We start from the raw sequence: 25,492 nt of genomic DNA, 5'->3' as shown, positions 1-25,492 counted from the left end.
ACCAAGAAACAATTACAGCCACCCTTCAGTAACCACATAGATTCCTCTCGTTCTATTTTCCATAGGAGGACATTGAGACTCACAGTTGCTTGCTCAACTGAGATGCTCATATAGAGTATGAGGGCTGGAGTTCACACCCACGGGACTTTACTCTAGAACCTATGTCATTACACACTAAGCACCACAGCTACGTGCCACCTAACGCTGCCATGTCCCTGCACAGTTCCAGGGACTGGGACCTGATGGGATGGTACCTGATGGTAAGGGAGTGAAGAAAAGACAGACAAATAGACACTTGGACAGAAAAGCTGGGGTCAGGTGGACTGGGCTCACCACCCCCAGAAGCTCATCAGGTTTACTATACAGTTGAACAGAGGTGGGTTTATTACACTCTGATGAGCAGAGAGAGATAGGTTTAGTAATCTCAGTTGGAGCAGGCTTTGTATGGGCACAGTTTTCAGGCCTTAAATATCTAGGGAAGAAAGCTATGGTAGACATTTTCTGTACATATCATCAACACTTGCACTTAAGTCTCCCAAGAAGGCTTTGTCAACCCTCTGAGCCTGAGGCTCTGGGGTCCTTGACAAGGCTGTACCTGTGTCAACAGCACACATTCACTCAGGGCATTAGCCACTCAAGACTTTCTCTATCCTCTACATACTCCTCATGTAAGTGTAAGCCCTGATTGTCAACCCCATTCCAGGGTGCTACAAATACAAGGAAGAGGCTGTTCCAAATCCACTTCAGCCACAAAGAAATCCAACACTCTCAGTGTACTGTCATACACTCAACTACTCTGGCAACTTAGTATACAAATACTACTAGAACTGAAAGTTCCAAATCAACACACCTAAAATCAGCCTCACTTCCTAACCATCCTGCTTCTGTCTGTGACATCACTATGTTCCTCAGACCACAAACTCACACCACATCATTCCTCACATCTAATCTGTCACCAAGTCCTCTCACATCTTCCCAAATGTCACTTTCAAATTCTTCTTGCTGGCTGCAGAAGCCATAGCCTCATGGAACGTTTGCACCAACTAGGTACAAAGCATTGCAGAGGACAGAAAGGAGGAAATGAAATCCCTAAGCTAATGGAGGTTACCAAGAAGTCAGGACAGAGCCTGGTGAGAGGCAACCACGGCCTTTAATAATTGAGGAGCTTTGTGGCCAAAAGTTGTCCTGGGAGTTGTTAGAGAAGACATCATCACAGAAGAACCGGAAGTAAAAATCCAGAGGATGTACAACTAATGCAAAGCCAGAAGCCAAGGTATCTACCACAGCTGAAATGCCTCTGAGGATCTGACCCCACCCCACCCCCACCCCCACCTTTCCAAGCTCATTCTCCCCTTTCTCCCTTACTGGATCCCCGCACACAGGCTTCTCACTGATCCCTGAGTATGCCATGAGCACGCTTGTGATGCTCTGCACCGGGGTCAACCTTCCTCCTTGGCTCCTTCCTCACATAGGAAGCTATCTAACATGACTGGCTGTTGTTTATTTTATTTTAACCCTCCACTCACTGTTACATTTTAGTGCACAGCTCTATCACATACTTTGTTTTTTTATTTTTTATTTTTGAGACAGGATTTCTCCGTATTGTTTTGGAGGCTGTCCTGGAACTCGCTCTGTAGGCCCGGCTGGCCTCAAACTCACAGAGATCCACCTGCCTCTGTCTCCCGAGTGCTGGGATTAAAGGAGTGTGCCACCAACGCCCGGCTGTTTTTTATTTTTTAGAAAAAGGCTGTTTGCTCTACAAAAAACACAAATTTCAAAGGAACAGGAACTTTTTAAAGATTTTATTTATTATTGTGAATACAGTGTTCTGCCTGCATGCTAGTCAGAAGACGACACCGGATCTCATTACGGATGGTTGTGAGCCACCATGTGGTTGCTGGGAATTGAACTCAGGTACTCTGGAAGAGTAGCCAGTACTCTTAACCTCTGAGCCATCTCTCCAGTCCCCAGGAACAGGAACTTTAAAAAAAGATTTATTTTTATTTTATGTGTATGGGTAATTTTTGCCAACAATGCTGAGGGAGTCAAGAAGAGAGCAACAGATCCCCTGGAACTGGAATTCAAGATGATTGTGAGTCACCATATGGATACAGGGACTCAAACCTGGGTCCTCTGGAAGAGCAGCAGGGTGCTTTTAACCCCCAAACCATCTCTAGTCCCAGGAACAAGTGTAGCATGAATTAAAACTCGGAGACAGATACTGGGGTTAAGGCTGAATATCAGAGAAGCAAAGTGGCCAGTCGCTAGCTCTTACCTCTCTCTACCTCCGACAAAAGGGGTGACCCTCTCCTCAGATTGCATATTCAGACTGCACTGCTCCTCTGACTGCACTGCTCTCCACCAAACTTCAGACCACATGCTCTCCACTCTTTTTTTGGAGGGGGAGTAAAGCTGAAGATCAGAGAAGCAAAGCAGCCAAACACTAGAGAGTTCTCAGCCAAAGAGGCAATTCTGTCCTCATATTGTCTCTCCAGGTTGCACTGCTCCTCAGACTGCACTGAGTTCCTGTCTCCTCTCGCCTTATATTCCTCTCTCCATCCAGTCATATCACTCCTGTCTCCACCTCCCTAGTTCTGGGATTAAAGACATGTGATCCCAAGTGCTGGAATCAAAGGTGTGAACTCTGTTTCTTTTTTAGACTTGTTCATGTAGCCCAGGTGGCCTTGAACTAAGAGAGATCCAGCTGCCTCTGTCTTGTGAGTGCTGGGACTAAAGGTGTGCACCACCACTGCCTGTCCTCTGTGGCTGTGGCTAGCTTGCACACTGATTTTCAGGCAAACTTTACTGGATATATCATAAACAGAATATCAACACAGACAGGGACGTTGTTACAATGCCCAACAGCACTGGCCATGGTGGCATTCTCCCCATTTTACCACTTGGAATGTGAAGGCAAGACAGTGAGGTAGAGGCCATTCAGGACTGCATAGCAAGATCCTATCCTAGATATACATAGACAGACCACTATCTGTCTATAGGCTAGAGAACCTCAGTGGTAAAGCACCTGCCTGGCATATGCTAGGTTTAAGCTCCAACATATCACACACACACACACACACACACACACACACACACACACACACAGTGTAACTTTTTAAATGAACAAAGGGAAGCAAAGAATGGGGCACCCTTCTGGGTGACCACATGTGATCACAGCACTAGGGAAGCAGAATCAGGAATTCAAGGTCATCATTAGACACATAGTGAGTTCTAGGCCAGCTGAGCTACCATAGGAGACCCCTATCAGAATTCAAAACAAAACAAGAATGAATGAAGAGAGAGAAGAAAAGAATGGTGAGTGGATGAAACTCTAATCTACTTCACACTAAATAGATGATACTTCGTTGTGGGAACCAAACTTGGAGTTTATTGTAGAGAATAAAAAGCACTGAAAGAATGAACAGCAAGAAAATGGGCACAGTTAAATATCTCTCTCTCTCTCTCTTCCCCTCTCTCCCTCTCTCTCTGATGACCTTTAATGCCTGTGCTCATCCTGACTGAGCCTCACAAGTTGTTGGAATTAACAGGCATGTATCAAGTCCAGCCCAAAGCAGCATTTCATTTCAACCTACCTAATACAAAAGAAAATATTAACTCTGGTTTATGAGGCTCTTGTGAATTTTTAAAAACTATGCACATGGTTAAAAGGCTTATTATAACTCTTTGACGGATAACAAAACCAAAGTTCAGAGAAATTACATGACCTGTTCAAGGACATATCATAAGTGCACAGCAAAGAAAGGCTCAGACTCCTGGCCCTGCTGGACAGATGGGGATGGCTGGTGGGTGTTTAGGAGTGAGGAGTTTCTTTTGACTGCCTCTGGCTTTCTGGAGAACACGCATTTTCAGAAGGGTACGGCAAGTGGCATGAATGATGGAATGGGTCTAAAACAAAGGGAGTTATGAGGATTGTGACCCATGAGTACAGGAGGGAAATCAGCCATGTCAAAGGCTCCAGCTTCCTAACATATCCTAAGAAGTCGACCAAAGCATAACCGTAGGACCAAACACCACCTGCATGTCCTAAAGTGTGATCATAGATTCAGCCACTCAAGGTTGCACTTTCCCATATGAAATTTGGCAAGCAAACAGTTGCTAACCTGTGGGGCCCCTTTCCAAAGGCATCTGCAGTCTACCTCTACTGGACCTTGGTCTGTGAACTTCATTAGTGACATCTCATACATAACAATGCTAAAGTCTTGCTTAGCTACGAAACTAAAATAACTTGCCACAGTCCGAGTAAGCCACATGTCCCTGGCTGCAGGAACTGTCTCCATCCTCCTAAAACACAAGATCCACTTCTAAAAGTCTTACCTCACCTCCTCCCACCAGATCCACCAGAAGCTCTGGAGAGGCTACGGGTCCTGCTTAGTTCAACACTAACTGACTACCCACTATGTACCTAGAGAGCCAAGACAGAAATGAGTGGTGACTGTTGACTGTTGTACCGGAGGGAGGGGTTAGTCAGGCAGAGTAGGTGCACAGCTAACAAAACAAGGACAGCAGCCAATATTACCTGATCACACACGTGGCTCCTGGGATTGCAGACCAAGCACTATAAAACGGGACTCCGGACTTGGGACTTGGAAGGCACATTCTAATGCTAGGGTTGGGAAAGCCCAGGGATAGTTAAAGCTGACTCTGAGGACTGGAACAGGCCACAGCATTTTCCCAAAACATTAAGAGGCTCTGAGTGGCAGTGTTCTAGACTCAGTGATGAGCCCAAACCTGAAAGGCAAGTCATCAGGAATCATTCAATAGACCCTAAAATGCAAGGCAAGCTATACTGGAATTAAGTTAGGAAGACTATGTAGCCTCCATTTGGAGATCAATGTGGGCTACCAATCTTGTCTCAAAACAACAACAACAACAAAAAAGACACAAAACCACTAAAAGGGGGCAGGGCTGGAAGATGGCTCATTTGGTAAAGTGATCGATGAGGTGCGAGCATCAGGGCCTGAGTTCAATCCCTAGAACCCACATAAAAAGCTGGTTGCATTAGCACACATTTTACCCACATCACTGGGGAGGTAGAGGCAAGAGGATCCCTTGGGCCCCCGAGCCAGTCAGCCTAGCCTAATCGGAAAGCCCCAGGCCCCAGTGAGGGATCCTGTATCATAAGACAAGATCAGCAGCATCTAAAAAATTACACTTGAAGTTGGCTCCATATACATGTGTACACACTCACACATGCACATAAATAAATTTTTAAAAACTGTTTTAAAAGTTTAGAAAGCTGGGAATGCTATGAAAGTATTAGCGAGACTAGTTATCATTCACTGAGTATATTCAAGCACTGAAACAATTTAAACAATTTTATTTCCTTCAGATAACATTATTTTTGTACAGGAAACATAGTTCAGTACTTAAGAGCAATTGTTATGCAAGTATGAGAACCAGAATTCAGACCTCGGCACCCACATTACTACCAGGGTGGGTCCTGAGCGCAACCTTTAATCAGGCACTGGGATGGTACAGGGTGGTGGAGATCGGAGGGTTGCTGGGGCTTACTGGCTGCCAGCCTACTTGGAAAATATATGCTCCAAGAGGCCCTGCTTCAAAGAAATGAGGTACAGAGTGATAAAGGAGGATGTCTCACAGGTGCCACACACACGCACATACATACACCATATACACATTTACATACACCATACACACACAACACTCACACACACACACTCATATACACCACACACACATACATCATACACACTCATATGTACCACACACACACACCACATGGAACACCCACATACAACACATACATTCACATAAACCACACACATTCACACACACAACACACACACCATCACATACTCCACACATATGCGCATTCAAGACACACACACAAATAACATGAAATAACTTCTTTATGAGGAGGGACTATTAACATTCCCATTTAAGGAAGAGGAAACTAAAAATAAAGGGTTAGCAAATTCCCAGTGTAGTCTGTCCACAGGGTGACAGGAAGGAGTTTCCAGTTATAAGGCAGAAGCCAAAGTCCTGACTCTGGAGTTAGACTATGGTGATGAGAATGCACAAGACTTCACACCACGAACTGGCAAATCTATTTGAGTTTTATGTTGGTAACCCTGTAAATACTCTGGAGGACAGACTAGGAGAACAACATAGACGAGAAGATCAACTAAGTTTCTGTGACAATAAATCAGGAACAGATGAAGCAGCCTTGAACTGGGGCAGCACAAACAAAAGAGAGGCCTTCTTGGGAGAAGCTGCTTGTGACCAGGCCATGAAGGAAGATTTAGGGATTATCTCAGAATGTACCATCTTCCAGAAAAACAAGCGCTCCATTAGTTAAAGCACAGCAAAAAGAAAGAACAGGTAGACTCTGAATTCAGTTTGAAACCCACAGAGTGCAAGATACTAAGGTGACAGGTGCAGCAACTGGAGAATAAAGAGGAGGAGGCATGGTCTGGAGACGGACAGATGGATGATAGGTAGGTAGACAGACAGACAGATAGGTAATAGATACAATGACAGTTATGATAGATAATAAATTATATATGACAGATATACACACATTTATACATAGATAGGTGGACAGATGATAGCTAGACGTGACTGACAGATAAATGATAGGGATAGATAGACAATAGATGATAGATAGAAGATTGATAAGATGATAGATAGACAGATGATAGGCATAGATATAACTTATAGACAAGTCAGTATAAATGAATACATTCATAAATACAACTATAAAGACTACATTAATAACTTATAAAAGTCCTCCAAAAATGGAATGTGAACCAAGATGAGAGAGACAAAGGAGGGGGCTGAAGCATGGGGGAGAAAGAGAAGAGAAAAATGGGTGGAAATTCATTCTGTCCTGGAACTCACTCTGTAGACCAGGCTGGCCTCAAACTCACAGAGATCCACCTGCCTCTGCCTCCCGAGTGCTGGGATTAAAGCTAGTTCCAGGACAGCCAGAGGTACACAGAGAAACTCAGTATCGAGAAACGAAATAAAACAAAACTGTGGTTTATACACACAATGAATTTTTTCAGCCATAAAAGAATGAAATTGTGCCTTTTACAGGAAAATAGATGCAACTGGAGACCATCATATTAAATGAATAAGTCAGTCTTAGAAAGACAAAAGCCACATTTTCTCTCATTAATGGTTCCGATATTTTATATCATGCATAAAATCATATTTGTACATGTAACATGAGAGTAATGTGAAACTATCTAGGAAACAAAGGAACTCATGGGTGTTGTAATATGAGGAAGGGAAGAGTAGCTGGGCGTCAGGGACTATGTTCCAAGTACACTATATGCTGGTCTGAAACTGTCCTTGTGTAACATAACCACATACACTAAAAAAGACAAAGACAACCCCCACCCCGTGAAAAAATGTTACATTACAAGACATAATGCACAAGCCTGTAACCCTAGTACTTGGAAAGTGGAGGAAGGGGATTCTAAGTTTAAAGCCAACCAGGCTATAGGAGATCCTGTCTCAAAAAACAAAAACAAACAAGTGTCACATCCAACTAGAAGACTGCATCTAGAACCAAGTCTACCCTGACTCTTCCTAAGCTTGAAAGCAACCCAGCAAATGGCTGTCCACCTGGACTCTGTGACAGAAGACAACATGGACTACCACTCAACAGAAATGCCCAGCACCCGCTTCTCTGTGCTGCTCACGCAGTGACTGGCTGCTAGCCAGGAAAGGCTTTCTTATCTCTCTGGCAAACAGTGAGCACACAATCAGAAGAATGTTATCAATATGAAGTTGATCTGGTGATGCATGACTGAAACCTAGCACTGTGAGGTTGAGATTGTGAGCTTGGAGCCAGCCCAGGCTACATAGGAAGTTCAAGACTACCCTGGGCTAGAAAATAAGATGCTATCTCAAAAACATAAATAAATAAAAAGTAAATAACATTCATAGAACTAAAACTTGAATATGAAGTAAGAAAACTTTCTTTTCTTTTTTGGGAAGTAGGTAGAGCAGGCTGCTCAATTCATACTCTCTGCTTTGGGGGACTTCCTCATGATAATGATTCGTGGTACAGAGTAGGGAGTGTCTGTCATTATAGCATCCAAAACTACCAAGAGCTAGAGTTCCCAAACACTTGACAGCTATGCACGACACCTCCGTCCATCCAGTTCTCTGGCAGGACTGGGAATGTGAAGTGATACACAGATGAGTGACCAAAGCTACAGAAGACACATACAACTTCTCAGCCCTCGACAATGGTAGCCTCACAATGACATCTTACTGCAGCTCCACCCTGAACAGTTACAGCTATAACATCCTCGATACAACACAGCTGCTGTAGCATCACAAGAACAAAATTCCTAACCAGCCTCCTTGATTTTTACCCACTTTCTAAGCCTGGCTTTCCAGCCTTATCTTTCTTTTTAATCTGTATAGGGGTGCTTCTCCTACATGTACGTCTGTGCACCACTCTCATGCCAAGGAAGCCAGAAGATGTCGGCAACCCCTGGAACTTGATGGATGGGAGGTTACAAGGCTCCATGTGGGTGCTGGGAACCAAGCGTGCCCATTGGAACAGCAACCAGTACTTTTAACCACTGAACCATCTCTCCACCCCAATTAGCCTTATTTCTTAATGATTCAATAAGGCACTCAATAGTCTTTTAACTAAAATAGTCACAGTTGTTTTCTGTTTCTTCATAGATATCTGATTTTATTTGCATTGGGAGACATTCTCCTTGCATGAGCACACCCATGAGTCTGCTGGAGAATTCCACGGCACAGCTGCCTTCTTTCCTTCTCTGGAGGGCTGAGTGGCTCTCTAGCACACCAGTAAGCCGCACCTTCATTCACAGGCCCAAATCTTCCTGTCACCTTTGACCTCTCTCTTGTCTTTGCTGACATCTGAGGCCTTAGCAAGCCCTCAAAATGTTGTATCCTTACAAAACCTAACCCAAACCCTAACACTTCTCGTCACTCTGTACCTTCCTTTTCAGTCACCAATGTCACCAGTGTCATCTGGGCTCACTACTATCATAGTTTCCATATTATTGGTCTCTTGGTCAATCAGAACAACCCTGCAACACAAATCAGACCACACATTTCTCTTAGTAAAAGGCCTGTGAGAATGCTCCCTTTTCAAATAAATAAATAAATAAACTTCAGGGACTGGGAGATGGCTCAGTGAGTAAAGTCTTTGTATGAAAGTGTGAGTTTCTGCATTTGGATCCCTGGAGCTCATGTAAAAACTGGGTTCAGTGATTCACAACAATAACCTCAGCACTGGAGATGGGAAAGAAGGCAGATCCCAGAGACATGCTGTCAAAATGGGGAGGTAAGATCTCTTGAGAGATCTGTCTCGGAGTAAGGTGGAGAAACCTCCACATCCACCGGTGAACTCACAGAGGCTGTTCACATGGATAACACATACACATGATCAAGCCGGCCAAAATGCTAACACAGATAAGGAAAAGGAGCTATGAGCGAATGATGACTGCTAGTGGAAGGAGAGTCAGTTCGAGTAGGAATGCAACCCTGAGAGCCGCCCCTGCTCCACAGACTGCCCCACACTTAGGCACACAAAAGCAACACTAAGTGGATTCAGCAGCTTAGAGAAACAAATCATGTGAAGGTGGGAGGGAAAAATGGTGGGGGGAGAATTGTATGGAAGAGAATGTGGGGTAGAGTCAGTCAAAATACATGCATGAATGTATGAAATTACCAGTTTTTAAGGAAGGTAGGGATACTCAAATGAATCATGGCCTACACACACACACAAAGAACATCAAAAGAAATTGAATACCTTTCCCATGTTCTAGACTGATTTTTACCCTTGTTCTCATTGTACTTGCTTTCTCTCTGCTGCAGCCACACCAGCCTCCACAACCTTGGTAGCTATAAATATTCTTCCTGGAAAATTGGTGTTTCCTTCTTTGCATTCAAGTTCTGTTTGATTTTGTTTTCCCAAACAGGACACCATTTGGTCTTTCCACGCATGCCTATAGTCCCAATTCTTGGGAGGTCTAGGCAGGAGGATTACTTGAGCTCAGGTGTTTAGAGCTATGGTGAGAGTTAACCTCAAAAAAATGAAATAAGTAAGCAACCAATTTGAAATGATATCATTTACTTTACATATGTAAACTCTATAGATGGTGTCTGTCCATCATTGCAACTCCAGACTTTGGGGCAAGTCCCAGCATAAGTACATGTCTTAATCAGAGTTACTATTACTGTGATGAAACATCATGACCAAAAGCAAGTTGGAGAGGAAGAGGTTTATTTGGCTTATACTCCACATCACTGTTCATCATTGGAGGAAGCCAGGATAGGAACTCAAACAGGACAGGAACCTGGAGGCAGCAACTGATGCAGAGGCCATGGAGGAGTGCTACTTACTGGCTTGCTCCTCATAGCTTCCTTAGCCTGCTGTCTTTAGGACTCAGGACCACCAGCCCAGGGATGGCATCATCCATAATAGGCTGGGCTTCCCTCATCCAATCACTAATCTTGCCTACAGACCTATCAATGGAGGCATCTTTTTTTTTTTTTCGAGACAGGGTTTCTCTGTATTCTTTTGGAGGCTGTCCTGGAACCCACTCTGTAGACCAGGCTGGCCTTGAACTCACAGAGATCCCCCTGTCTCTGCCTCCCAAGTGCTGGGATTAAATGCGTGCACCACCAACGCCCGGCCTGGAAGCATCTTCTTAATTGAGGTTCCCTTCTCTCAGATGAGTTTAGCTTGTATCAAGTTGACACAAAACTATCCAGCACAGTATTCATTAAATATCTGTTGAACAAATAAATAACTATAATTTCAGTTACATAATAATATTAAATGCATAGAATTTGCTTTATCAATAAGACTCTCAGTGGAGTGCCCAAGACCTATATTCAGTCCAAAAAGGCCAATGCTGGAGGACTGCTATGAATTCTGGTTTAAATGGTGAGATCTAGGCCAACCTAGGCTACAGAATAAGACCCTGTCACGGGGGGATTGAGGAAGGAAAGACGGAGGGAGAGAAAGAAGGAAGAAAAAGGACATTGCTCAAAAACACTCAAGCCTAAATCAGAGGAACTGAAAGAAGTGCTTCTGAAAGACACAGACAATTATTCTGAAGGAAAAGAAAAACAATTATTATCGAAATATTCATTTTATTGCAGGAACACCAGTACTATCACCTTCTATCCTCCTTCTTATCAGGAAAATTTTGTATTACCAAAGATGAGAAGATAAGATGATCCTCAGATAGTTTAATAAACACATTTAAAACACTCTGAAATTCTTAGATGGAATAGAAATCACTTGTCAAAAGTACAATCTTATTTGTCAAAACATGAAATTGGAAAATGGAAAGACGTAGAAATAACAGGCTTGGGGCTGCCAAGCTGACAGGCTGTCTTAAGTGAGGCAGTCAAAACATTCATATGCTAATTTTTAAAGTGCCGCCTCTCTGGCCACCCTGTAAAATCAAGAGAGAGCTTTGTGTTCCTGCTCCGAAGGTCCCTGAAAAAGTCAGATAATGAACATCCTGATTACCAAATTAAGCAACAGCAATTCATACCAAGAAGCAACTCGTTCAGCTGAGTAGGCATGTAAGACAGGACTCACTGACATATTTAGAAAGTAACTCACAAGAGCCACACTACAAAAATACTCTTTGCACATATGCCACAGCTCCTTCGTAGTAGCAAAGAATGCCAGCAACAACTTTCAGTATCAATCAATAGCAAGGAATACCTGTTATACTAAATAGTAAATTTTGAACCACCATCGAATTGTAGTTTAAGACTGGTGGTGGCTCATAGCAGTAAGGTTATCATGACTCTGAGGCTAGCCCAGGCTAGAGTGGGGCTCTATTTTAAAACAACAGATGAACAAGCAAGTTCATGTACCTGAAATAAATGTGTTATTCTCGATTATTTTTCTCTTTTTTCTAGGGGTGGGTACTGGTTGCCCAGGGGCCCTGCCTGCTTGGCAAGTAGGTGGCACTGAGCTCTATGCCCAATCCTTGGGAGGTCTGCTTCTTCCCTCCCCAAGTGGTCCTCCTTCTTGCAAAGCTAACAATTCTCAAGAGAGCCTCTCCATGAAACGCTCTCCTCCATCAGGTGGAGAATATCATCACATTTATTTTCTCACATCTCACCAGGTTTCTGGCATGTAGAATGCTCAAATTAGGTACGAATGGGATGTCTCTAGACTTGGATCCTGTATCCTATGGTTACAGGGAAAGGGCACATGTTATATAGTTGCATTTGCACAGAACACTTAGAGAGGCAAATCTATGTAGGCAGAACGTAGACAAGGATGTCAGAGACTAAGGAGGTGAAGCCTGTCTGCTACTAGGTATGGTGTTTCTGAAATCAAGCCGTGGAGATGGAGACAAGCCATGAGATTATACATTTCAAGAAGCTGGACTTGATGGTGGGCGAGTAAGACCTTAATAAAGTCATTATAAAAATGTAGCCAGCTGTTAGAGTTTGAACACTAGCTTCTCATCTGGTGTTTGTGGAGGCCATGGAACTATCTGCTCATGGGACCCAAGTGGCAGAGGTAGTACTGTTGAAGCAGGGGCTGGAGGGATAGATCTGCTCCCCAGCTGTCATGCAATAGGGCCTGTCACCACACACCACCACATGAGTTGTTTCCAAACACAAGTCAGAATAAATCCTTTCTCCCTTAAATTGCTTTTCTCAGGCATTCTGTCATGATAATAAGAAAACTGTCTTTTTCAAATTGATTTAAGAAGTTAAACTAAGGCAAGCATGTGGTGCCCACCCTGCTATCATACCAGGAGGAACACAGGGTCAAGAATCCATGACCCATCCAACTACAAAACAATTTTGAGACATGAAGAAAAGGACCAACAACAAAAAGTTCATATGTAACTGTCTCAACTTAAGTGTTTTCTTTTCATTAATTATTTATTTGCTTAAAAGGTAGGGTCTCACTATATGCTCCAGGCTGGTCCCAAACTCCTGAGCTTACACAATCCTATCTCAGCCTCCAAGGTAGCTCAGACTATAGGCATGAACTATTGTGCCTAATTGCTCAAAAAACTTTGCAATCATCGATATGGGCTATCTCATTTGTTTTTCTACACCAGACAATAAAAATGAGCTAGCAAACCAATATATGCACAAAGAAGATGTGTGCTGGTAGGACAGAGTTTTATCACAGTATATGCCACAGAATACTTTTTTCTGTAACTATCATTTGAAAAGCTGGCAGACTGTATTGAGTGTGGTGGTCTACACCTATAATCCCAACAGCTGCAATCAAGAGAATCAAGAGTTTCAGGAAACTGAGATTCCATCTCAAAAGATTAAAAAAATGAGGAGGATGTAGAGGGTGGGTTTGGGAAGAAGGTTCAGTTGAAACAGTACCAGTCTCACAAGCATGAGAATCTGAGTTCAGATTCCCAAAACACTCAGAAGAGCAAGGCACAGGGAAACGAGGGGCACAGATGGGAAATCCTTGAACTCAGCAGCAACTATGGGAGTCGGTTTCTCTTCCTACCTGGAGCACCAGCAGTCACACCTTGGCTGTCCAGATTGGTGGCAATCACCTTTACTTCTCGAGTCATCCTGACAGCCCCTATAAACTCTTAAAAACTATGTAATCCTTTTTCTCAGCCTCCCTTAAAAATAGGTAGGTTATTTTATGTAATTCTCAATAATTTTAACATTATCACTTCAAAGATAAAAAATTTAAAGTCAAACCTTAAAACATAGTGACTGTCCCATGAAAAGCAACTCCAACCAAAACAAAAAAACCTAGGGACCTGGGTTTTCTGAGTCACAGTTCTATCGTTGCTATCAGAGTCACTTCACCTAAAAATCCCAAACTCTTACACTGTTTACACAAATTTCCATCTTTAATCAGTTGGCTTTGTTACATGACTTTATAGGCAACATAATTATTCAAATAGTACACTGTTTAATTATTGCTTATTAAAAATTTGCCTTTGATTTTATATATTTAATTTTTTCAATCACTTTGTAAAATAATTTCCTTTTTTGTATTGTTTTAAGTCCTAGTTAGCTTCAGCTGTCAACTTGACACAGCCTAGAGACATCCGAATGAGTTTCATGTCTGTAAAGGATTGTTTGATTGATGTTGGGGGGCCTAGATTACCATGGGTCTATCTGCATTGTATAAAAATGTTAGCTGAGTATGCATCGGGGAGTTGCCAGAGAGAGGAAACTGGTAGGCAGTCTTCTTCCATGGTTACTACCTTGAGTTCCTGCCCTGACTTCCCTCAATGATGGACTAAAACAGTGGTTCTCAACCTATGGGTCACGACCCCCACATTAGTTGCACATCAGATATTTACATCACAATGTATAACAGGTGCAAAATTACAGTTATGAAGCAGCAATTAAATAATTTATGCTTGGGGGTCACCATGACATAAGGACCTATATTAAAGGGTCGTAGCATTAAGACAGTTGAGAACTACTGACCTGTAAGATGCAATAAACCCTTCCCTCTCAAAGTTGCTTGTGGTTAGTTATTTTGTTACAGCAACAGAAAAGCAAACTAAGACACATGGCATCTGCACCTGTATTCGTCATGTCATTCCACTGCTTTCATTTTCCCCCTTATCCCACTGCCCTCCCTCATACCATCTCCTCCCAAGTTAAATTTTATATCTCATCTATTTATTATCCCACGATCAATTTTCAAAGAACGAGGTAACATATCCCAGAAAAATAAAAATTTTATTAACATCCTACTGTTTCTAAAAAGTCATGAATACAGCATCTGCCAATGTAGCCAGTGCCTTTTACACCTCTAAATGAACTTTCCATATATAGACTTCTATAAAACCATACCTGGAACTTATTTAGATTATTCCAAGCAATTATTTTGTATGTGTGTGTTTTGCCTGCATGTTTGTAAGTGCAGCAAATGTGTACAGTGTTTTTAGTGGCCAGAAGAGGTTGTCAGACTCTTGAAACTAGAACTTTTGGAGAGGGGGCTGGAAGTCACCCTGTGGGTGCTGGGAATCAAGCCTGGGTCCTTTGCAAGTGCAATTAACACTCTTAACCACGGAGCCATGTTTGCAGCCCTCCTGCCACAGAACACTGAGTGGAATGGAGGGCTGTAGAATGTTGAGTAGAATACTACTCATGTACTCAACTCTTGTTATAATTTCTGAGTTAACATAATTGGGCTTACTGCATGGAAAATATTTCATGTTGGGCCTAGAGAGATGGCTCAAAGGTTAAGAGTGCTGGCTGCTCTTCCAGAAGTCCTGGGTTCAATTCCCAGCAACCACATGGTGGCTCACAACCACCTCTAGTGGGGTCTGATGCCCTATTCTGACATAAAGGCATACATGAAGTTAGAACATTCATACATAAAATAAATAAATCTTTAAAAAATTACAAAAAGTGTTCAATGTTAGTACTATGTCTTAACTTTATATAGAATGCTGTTAAAAGCTTTATCTTAAACATACTAGAGTATAATTCAAAATAATGATAAAATAAATTAAACAGGTAAGACAGTTTCAGGATTTTTTCTTTTTAAGTAACTTTTACTTGTTTATTATACGTGTTTATTATTGTTGGCTGGGTGCAGGTGGCATTGTGCTATCTCTCAGATGACACTTCAGGAGCCACTTCTCTCCTGTCACTCTTGGCTGAGCATTGAAGGTGGACACCAGGCTTGTGTGGTGAGGGCTCTTACCCACAAATACTCAAAACAGGCAGCAATTCTGCCAGTGGCCGTCAGATTCGGTTGGTTTTCAGCACCAGCTCCTAACCTGTGACTCTGGCAAATCACTTTACATTTTCTCATAAAAAGTCTCCTAGCTCTTTAAATGAGAGTACCAAACAGAAAAACATCAGAAAATACAAGACAATGCTGAGAACTCCAAGAGTGATCTCAAAACACAGCAGCAATGCATTTGCTAAGTACTTTGGGTGTCATCTGAGCAATGAAAGACATGAAACAAGGGAGAACCAGTGCTGCTCCCTTTCCTCTTGAGGTCTTTTGAGGTGTAGGTACAGACATGGGACACTCCCACCACGGCACAGCATTAATGCGCTGTATTAACAGAGTATATGTTTAGATAGGGTATAGCAAGCAGATGTAGTAAATCTCAAGAAATCATACATAGCACTAAGAATGTGAAATGTGATTTGGCACTCCACTAGCAGACAGCACCACAGTGCACGATGAATACTGCACGGACACATTTACATCTGTAATTTGCTCATATAAATGCATTGCACCAGATGGTTTTAGAAAAGAGCCCTCTGCACATACTTGTGGGTCAGCACCCACATCTACTGCATTTTATGGGGACCCAGGCGTGAGCAGCACCAAACCTTCATCCTTCATTAGTCTCCTAGTATAAACCACTATATTCTTTTTGTGTCTACTTCCTAGAACCAGTATTCTCACATCCAAAATAAATAGTTAAGCCACATCTACTGTGGCCTTGCTAAACAATATCCAAGGAAGACACAAAGTGCCTGCTTAACACAAAATACATTAGGAAGATCTTTTTCCCCCATATCCAAATATGGTCATGTATTTCACTAGCACAAGTCCTAATTTATTTATTGAAGAATAACCCATACTAATAACTGCAATTTTTGAAAATTTAATAAAAAATATAAACAGGAGCTTTTGCTAAATTTTAATACAGGGTTTGAATATTATAATAGTCCCGTACTTGTTGATCTGTTGGCATCTAGCTCAACTAGACACATCATGCAAGCCTATTCACAGAGGCAGCTGTGGCAGCAATTTGTTCCCAGTCTAACAATACACTGTTGAATATGGTCATTTTCTTCTATCACAAGTGTCATTAATTAATGGATACTCAAATTAGTCTTCATTATGTAACTATCCTTTTAGGAATTGTGTGTAGCAAGAAAATATAAAAATAAAAATATGCCTTTATTCTGTAAAAGGATTTTTGTTGTATCAGAAAAGAAAAGCAAATACCAAAATCACAGAAGAAATCTGCTTTTTTAGAAAAATAAGGTTCAAGATAAGAATGCTAGGAAAAAATGTGATCTCATATCCAAAAATCAAGAAGGAATGTGAGCATGATTTGGGGTTACAGACATAATTCTCCCTGGAAAGAACTGAATGGCTCCCCAAGGGCTAATCTCAGCTGGCCTACAAATGCTGGGGGTAGTTACTGGAGGGGGTCTTCGGGTTCAAACACAGGTCTGCAATCCCAAATTGATTCAAGCAATGGCAAATGCTTTTTAAATCAACAAGATGAGAAAGACACAGTCAGTATCAACTGTCTACTGAATTTCTGTGTCTGGCTCTTCCTCTATACTACACTATCATCTTTGAGTTCTTTTTGTACATATAGAAGAGCTCACTGCATCTTAAGGACTGAAACTAAAGGACTGCCCTCATTTGGCTTAGAGAGCAAGGTAATAATGATAATCATTGAGTATCTATCATTTCTTTTTAGATTCCTTTTAGATTCTTTTGGGGTTTGATCAATATAAGCAAAATTTATAACTGTCTAGAACATGCTCTATCTTTAGTTGTAGCTAAATTACCAATCTCAGTTGAAATCTTCTCTTTATACTTTTTCCCCCTCTCACTTTCTCTCTTAAAATAAAATCGCACCTCTTCAACAAGTTGACAAGTGTAACACTTTTTGATCCAGAGTCCAGACATTCGGTATTGGATAGACATTTGACCAAACCAGGGATTCCAACTATGTTCTGTGGGAACCTTAAACTAATGCTCAGCTATCCTATCCCCTTTTAGTCTATCCAGTCACGTCTTTCCAGAGTCCTATTGGCATGGACCTTGGTTGTGGAGCTGTGTGAGCCAGCGAGATACGGAGGCTCCGAACAGGAATTCAGAGTGTGAAATGCTTAGGACTTTGAACTGAAGAGAAGGAGCTCAGACAGATTATCATGACCCTCGGCTGGGCTACCCTTCTTTATCCTGCTCCCACTTCTCCTGTGTGGCAGGCCATAGAAACTGCAATTCCTCTTCCATAGGAGGAGGACTTCATAGAGACTGGACCCCAACAGACTGGACCCCAACATCTGCAGAAAAACCTAGAAATGTTAAACGTAACTTTTCTCCATTATTCTACATAAGAACTGGCTACAAAGAATTTCTCCAACATAGCTCGTCTGGAAGTTAGTCACAAGGACTTCTTTCTAAAGGCCCTGCCCCATGCCCAGGAGGAAGGCAGCCACAGAGAGCCTTCCTGGGTGCCCCAAACCCTTTCCATCTACTGCTGCTACACCATCCCCTTTTAGTCCATCCAGTCACATCTTTCCAGGGTTCACTGTTCTCCACTACTCCTAAGTGTAGAAACACTCTACCCTAGGCCATGGGTTCTACTCTCTTAAGACCCCTGTGACTCCTAAAATGTGAATAATAAATTGGTTATACTTCCCTCTGTCCCTCATTGTTTCTGTTAGTCTGTCTTTAAATGAGTTATCTCAGACATGGCTAGGATATCTAGGGAGCAGGGGAAATCTTACTTCCCTGCAATGTACTCGGCACCTATACATCAAAACAGAAAGAACTGGGTGTTCAGGCAAAATAGAAGATAGATAGGCAGATAGATAGATAGATAGATAGATAGATAGATAGATAGATAGATAGATAGAGATAGGTACGTAGGTAGGTAGGTAGGTAGATAGACAGACAGACAGACAGACAGACAGACAGACAGACAGTAAGCCTGCTAGAAGGATCAGTTATACAGACCACCACAAACTGAGTAACAGATATAAAGTATCCAGACCCTGGTACCTAGAACCTGCATGACTTCAGACAGAAATATTACATTCAATGAGACAGAGAGAAAGATCTGCAGAGAGGGACCATTCTAGATTATCCAGGTGGGCACTAAATACAACCAAACATGACTTTTATAGTGGAGGCACAGAAAGATTTTACTGCAGAAGCAGGAAGCGATGTGTCAACTGAGGCAGGATGCCTTGTTGCTTTGAAGATGGAAGGAATATGCATAAAAGCGGGCAGGAAACAGTAGCTCTAGAAGATGGCAAAGATGAGGAAACAATGAGCTAAAACTCTCAAGAGATGAGGCCATCCAGACTGCGCTTTCCTGATTGGAGCTTGAAGACCTGTGGAGATGCAATGCTGTAGGATAAGGAGATCAAGATGTCAAAGTCATACTGGGCTAGTCTTAGTTCATTTGAACAGCTATCACTCTCAGCTCTGTGTCTGACCAAACACTTCTGTCACAGCTGGGTAAACTGTGTACCAAGCTCGACACATCCATGCCTCTGGCTTCTAGAAGCCTGAAGGCCAGGAAAGAAAGCACACCTAGATCCCATAGGAAGTTCCCTTCTCTCCTACTGAGCTCAGCGCATGTAGGGTCAAATGTCCAGACCTTCCATTCTGGAGCTATAGAATCTGTGGAATCTCTTCTCAGAGATCAAGTCCTCCAGGGACTTGTCTTGCTCTAGGTAACTTGTGTTTCTTCAGCAAAGTCACTTGTGCTTACTGGGAATAAACTATTTTCCCATCTCTGATGTGTTTATACGGTGTTATTACATCACTGGGAGCATTAGAAACATACTCATTCCAGAGTTGCCGGAAGTAATTCAGCTTGCCAAGGTTCCTGAATCTGAGCCATGGTGACAATAATTTTGATCTTCTGAGCCTACAGATCTTTGTTGTTGTTCTTGCTTTGGGGTAGGGTCATAGCTCTGGTTGACCTCAAACTTGCCATGTAGGCTATGTAGCTAACTAAGACTGAATTCATCAGTCCCCTCCCTCCGCCTCCCAAGTGCTAGAATTACAGGTGTGTACCACCATGTAAAGCTCATCAGATCACAGAAAGTAAGTCTATGTGTTGAAGCCACTAAATATGTGGTAATTTACTAGGTAGAAACAGAAAATAAAGATCATGTGGCATTAGAGAGACTGACAGGCATTTGCCTGGTCTACAAACTACTTTCCGCTTCAGCCTTTCACACACCAACTTGCACATCTTACCACTGTGTCCCCTAACATACCAATGTTGCAAATTTCAACAGTTTGCTTAGTTCAACCAGAATTTTAGCCAATATACATGCAAACCCAATAAAGTGAAAATATTAGAGGCTATGCAGGGCCATTTGAAAAGAAACCATGGTCTCCAGCAACAAAATACATTTGTCCCCAAAGTTGAAAACAGCTCACAAAATTACTACAAAAGGAGTTGCCCTTTAGGTATACTGCTTCTAAAATGCTGTCTTGAAATGCAAGTCTGTACCTGGGAGAATTCTTCAATATAATCACATCAGCTGGATATATCAGCATGAATTTGTCAGCCAAATAATGTAATCACATTTTATAGTTTAGCTATAAAGAAAAAGTAGATTTAAGAGAAAGAAAGAAGCTGGAAGTGATGGGAATGCAAAACAACCATCTGAAAGGCAAAATTCGGTAGGTGGTAACGTAAAAAGAGGTCTGTGCCCAGCACTCTCATGGGGCACAGGCAGATGGCTTTCTATGATCAGCATAGGCTGCATGGTGAGGAGGAAGGAGAGGAGGCTTGAGTCAACTGGGAGAGAACAGTAGTACCCAAAAGAAGTGAGAGGTTAGATTCAAATATGGGGAAGAAGGCTGGAGAGACAGCTCAGCAGTTAAGAGCACTAGCTACTACTCTTCCTGATTTCAATTCCCAGCACCCACATGATGGCTTACAAGCATCTATAACTGTAGTCACATGAGTTTTGATGCTCTCTTCTGATGTGCAAATGTACATGCAGATAAAACGTCCATACACATATAATAAATAAATATTTTTAAGTGCAAGAGCTATAGCTTAGAGGATCAACAAAGAAACCAAAATCCATTACACAAATCAAACCTATCTCATTAGCGCAGTATGGTAATGAATGTCTCCCAACATGTCAAACTGTCTTCCATCTTCAACAGCAAGAAGTAGGTGCTGCCCGTCCTTGCATCTGAGTCCGCAAAGTCCCACATAAGTGGATGCTGCTAAAGTCTACCCTCCTTTGAGGTGCCTTTATGGGACAGACAGTTATGGACTACAAGTTGACCTTCGAAAAGACTCAAGTGTACTACCAAATGGCTCATTGGATTAGTGATGTAAATAAAGCAAAATCCCCACCAGATGCCAATATAACCCAAACATAATCCAAGTTCAATGTTATGGCTAAGGCATCAAGCACAGCACTGTATTGTTATAAGGGAATTCAACTGTCAAAAAGCCCAGCCGGGATGATCTCTTGAAGGTGCTGATTAATTCTGAGGATATTCGTATACAACAGCAAATACAAACTGATTTAGCATAACCATCAAACTGACTTGGCAGAAATAAAACTGGAGCCAGTGGGGAAAGTTGAGACATAAACAATTTATATCATTTCAGAATTCTTTTAAGGCTCAGAAGTGGCAACACAAAGTGCATTTGATATTTGGGGTGAAGTCCAGACTCGCACAGCAAATAAAATGGAAGTCTATGCAAAAACTAGCTAACACTCCCACAAGATGGCTCCTCCTTCTCTGGCAGTGTTATGGAGATACTGACCAGTGAAGAACCAAGCAGGCGCTTGGAAAGTTGAAGTAACTCAGCTTTATTCATGTGTGCTTGTAACCAAGCTAACACTTTGCAAAAGTTCTAGTTTCTTGCCAACTATACAGGTTGGATAACAGTATTGAAATCTATCTACATAGCCTTCTGAGGGTGGCCTTTGAGTTCCAAGGCCACCAGCGGGGATTTCCATCACAGTTAGACATGACTACAGGAACAAACACTCAAGTGAGCAGTTTAAATATTCCTTCCTCAGCAAGCATGATCTGTGGAGGGAGCAGACAGTGTTGAAATCATCCTAAGGTGGTTTCTTACATGTGTTTACCACATTCTTAAGGTAAGAGGAAGGAGTTCTAACAAGCTAGAAGAACTCAACACACCTAACCATTTCAAAAGTAAAACTAAAACTCATTCTCCTTCCTATATAACCCCATAGTTCCTAGACAGGGGCTGGTATTAAGCTATCAAAACACAGTAGAAATTTCATTTATCATTCCCTCCTTCAGCAGAAGCCTGGAAAAATAACTAGTTAATGGTTAGCATGCTATCCCATGGCTCTAACCTACTGTCCCCAACGACCCTTAGAATCAAGTCCACCCCTTCCCATGCTACATAAGACACTAACTGACCCTGCCAAAACTCACAAACTACCCACCACTCTATCCTCTATCACATTCCAGTCACATTAACTTTCTCCATATTTGTGTGGAATTCCAAACTTTTTAAAAGTGACATATAAGAAGAACACATGTTGAAGGGATCAAGAAGCAGCAACTAATCACAAAGTGTGGACTTTATGTGAATCACACAAAATGCAGAAGGAAATCATTGGCATACTTTGTAGAGGATTAATAAAGCCAAGTAAACAGCTTCTCCAAACTTACCCTGTTTTGCCCAGTATCTTTGTCCCTCAAAGGTCCATATGGGGTTTTGGTCCCCACTATGAAGCTACTGCGTGGTGGGACCTTGAAGAAATGGTGTCTGGTAAGAGGGTCTTGAGTCAATGACAAGGTGAGTGGTCTGCTCCTGGGACATGACCCCTTTGGGCATTAAATGAACCTTTCACAGGGGTTACAAGTCAGATATCCTACATGTAAGATATTTACATTATGGTTCATAACAGTGTAAAATTTACAGTTCTGAAGTAGCAACAAAAAATAATTTTGGAAGGTTGCGATCCACTGCCTTAGTGCCATGATTTGATCCTAACCCTCAAAAACTGTGAGCCAAAAAATCCTTATTATTCTATAAGCTGATTATCTCATATATAACGCTCCTCTTAGTCTTCTTTTGGTCAATGGGAAAGTTAGCAAAACTGTAAAAACTATTCCTTCCCTCTCTACCCCTAGATAGGGGTTATCTAGTGTGTGTGTGTGTGTGTCTGTCTGTCTGTCTGTCTGTCTCTCTCTCTCTCTCTCTCTCTCTGTCTCTCTGTCTCTCTCCCTCTGTCTGTCCTGTCTCTCTGTGTCTCTCTCTGTCTCCCCCCAACACCCTGTTGTAGGTACATGGGCATGCACTGGGGATTGAATTCAAGGATTGCATATGGTGGCTATGTGCTTTACCAATGAGCCACACCAAGCCTCCACTTGCCCTCTTGCACAACAGGGTTTGGCTCCTAATTCTCTACCCTAACTATGGAAACATGCCCAAGATTGCCTGGGACAATGATGCTCTAGACATATAACAGAGTCCAGATAAGATGAATATCTCTTAGTCTAGCCATAGCTGATCAGAGATAGCAACAGGTACCTGGTGTTCTGCCTGGAACAAGAAAACTACCCACAAGATCCAGAGATTCCACATTTACTCTTGTACATTCTGTGAGGTTGTGGGGTTAGGTGTTATACTACGTAACTGTTACAACAGAGAAATGACAAATATCTGAAGAAACTGTAAGCTTGAATAAAGACTGGATGTTTGACATTTTTAAAAGTCCCCGCTGCCATACATGGCGGTACATGCTGTGACCTTAGCACTTGAATAGAGGCAGGAGGAACAAGAGTTCAAACTCAGCTACAAAGTGAGTTGAAGACTGGGCTACATGAACCCTAAAATAAACAAATTAATTAATTGATACAAATAGAGACTACTATTAAAGTATTTCACTATAATAATTGTACCTTGGTATACTTTTTGAAGAAATCCTTATCTTTCAAACATACTGAAGAGCCAGGCGGTGGCACACACCTTTAATACCAGCACTCAGGAGACAGAGGCAGGCAGATCTCTGTGAGTTCAAGGCCAGTCTAGGAAACCTTGTCTCAAAATTTTTTTTAAAAAGTTAAAGAAAAAGTCAAACATACTGAAGCATATTCAGATAAAATGATATCTAGGAAATAAGATGTTTAAATAGTATGGGGATGGGATGGGTTAGCAAACTTCATCTATAGGGCTGCAGAGACAGCTTAAGACAGCTCAGCAGCCAGGAGCACTTACTGTTCTTGTAGAGGACAGGAATTCTGTTTCCAGCACCCACACTGGGTGACTCACAACTGCCCATAACTCCAGCTCCAAGGGGTCTGACAGCCTCCTTTGGCCACCTCAGACACCACACACACACACACACACACACACACACACACACACACACACACACACACACACACACAAAAGGAGAGAGACAGAGACAGAGAGAGATTTAAGGAAAGGTTCATCTATAATGACAGAAAAGGGGATCATGGTTGTATAAACTGGTAAGTGCATATACTTGAAATTTTCCATAATTAGAAAAAACAACAGATACAGAGGTTATCTAATCTCAGAGAGACGTAGCTGTTACAGCTCCTTCTGCCTCAATTCACTGAAGAGGCTTAAGTTAGAATCTTGTCTTCTCAAAGATCTCTGACAAAGCCATCTAAAATAAAACAAATGTTCTTCCCAGGTCACTGTGTATCTTATCATCCTGATTTTCTGACTTCCTGAGACCCCTGCCACCACTTCTTTTTGAGACAGGGTTTTATATTGAAGTTCAAGCTGGCCTGGAACTCCTTGGAAATCACCTTGTTTATGTACCTGCATGCCCTCCTCATTACCACTGCAACCCTGACACTTGAAGTCCACCCACACAAGGCACCAGCTGACTTCCCAGCATCATCACATTCCCAGTTCAGAACACACTAAACGATAACAATCAAGTCCCAATCGGCTGCACAAGTTAAAGTAGCATCATATATGGACAAAGCGTGGAAATGAAAACCCATCTGTTACACTTCATACAATAACACACTCAACACATGTGCAAGCTGTCCAACAAAATTCCCTCACAAACACGGAATGAGAGCTAACTTGGCATGGGTTGCTAACTGCAAGCAGGCTGGTTTCTCACAAGGACCATCACATTGAAAAATCTGCATCATGGACAACTACAGCAAAGTTAGCAAGTCTTCCAGAGATCTGAACACAAACCCTCACAGTGAACTATCAAGAGAAACCCTCCTTTGGGATTACACTGACTTCCCTGCTCATATGAGGATAACAAGTTGCACCCACACTGTCACCCGGACTGACTGCACCTGACAGGATGTCCCCTCTGCTAGGCTGCTCAGGACATTCTGATGACTTATGTACCAGAGCTAGAGGATCATAATTATTAAACATTTTAAAGAAAACAGACAGTTGTAGTGATCAGGTAGCAATCAGAAACTCAAAGCTTAGATGAGTAGGAAGAAATTCAAGAATGCTAATTGTCACTGGCCTTGAGACAACTGTCCTGATGCTCTCACCACTCTCTTTGATTCACTGCATCTGACCACATTTTTCACATAATATTTCCATTCTTTCTTCTCCACACCCATCTTATCCCCTCTCTCCTTCCCTTCCTCCCCAAGGCTACATAAAATAGAACTCACTCATTATTTTCAAATCTTTATTGAATAATATGAGAAACGAGAAGTAAAGCAATGAAGAAATAACACTATTACCCATGAGACTGCATCTCCTTCTTGAGGGAGCAGCAAGTTAGTACCACAAAAGACAGGCTGAAG

General features: G+C 42.1%; 1 protein-coding gene across 4 annotated transcripts in view; it reads right to left on the bottom strand.

The window, feature by feature from the left end:
* The window catches only part of Ttc28 (tetratricopeptide repeat domain 28), a 392,524-nt gene that overhangs the window by 295,133 nt on the left and 71,899 nt on the right, over positions 1–25,492 (bottom strand). The gene's annotated exons all lie outside the window — the stretch shown is intronic.

This window comes from Mesocricetus auratus, unplaced genomic scaffold (assembly GCF_017639785.1).
Source record: "Mesocricetus auratus isolate SY011 unplaced genomic scaffold, BCM_Maur_2.0 Super-Scaffold_100025, whole genome shotgun sequence".
Lineage (NCBI taxonomy): Eukaryota > Metazoa > Chordata > Mammalia > Rodentia > Cricetidae > Mesocricetus > Mesocricetus auratus.
This window is presented reverse-complemented; position numbering and strand designations above follow the sequence as displayed.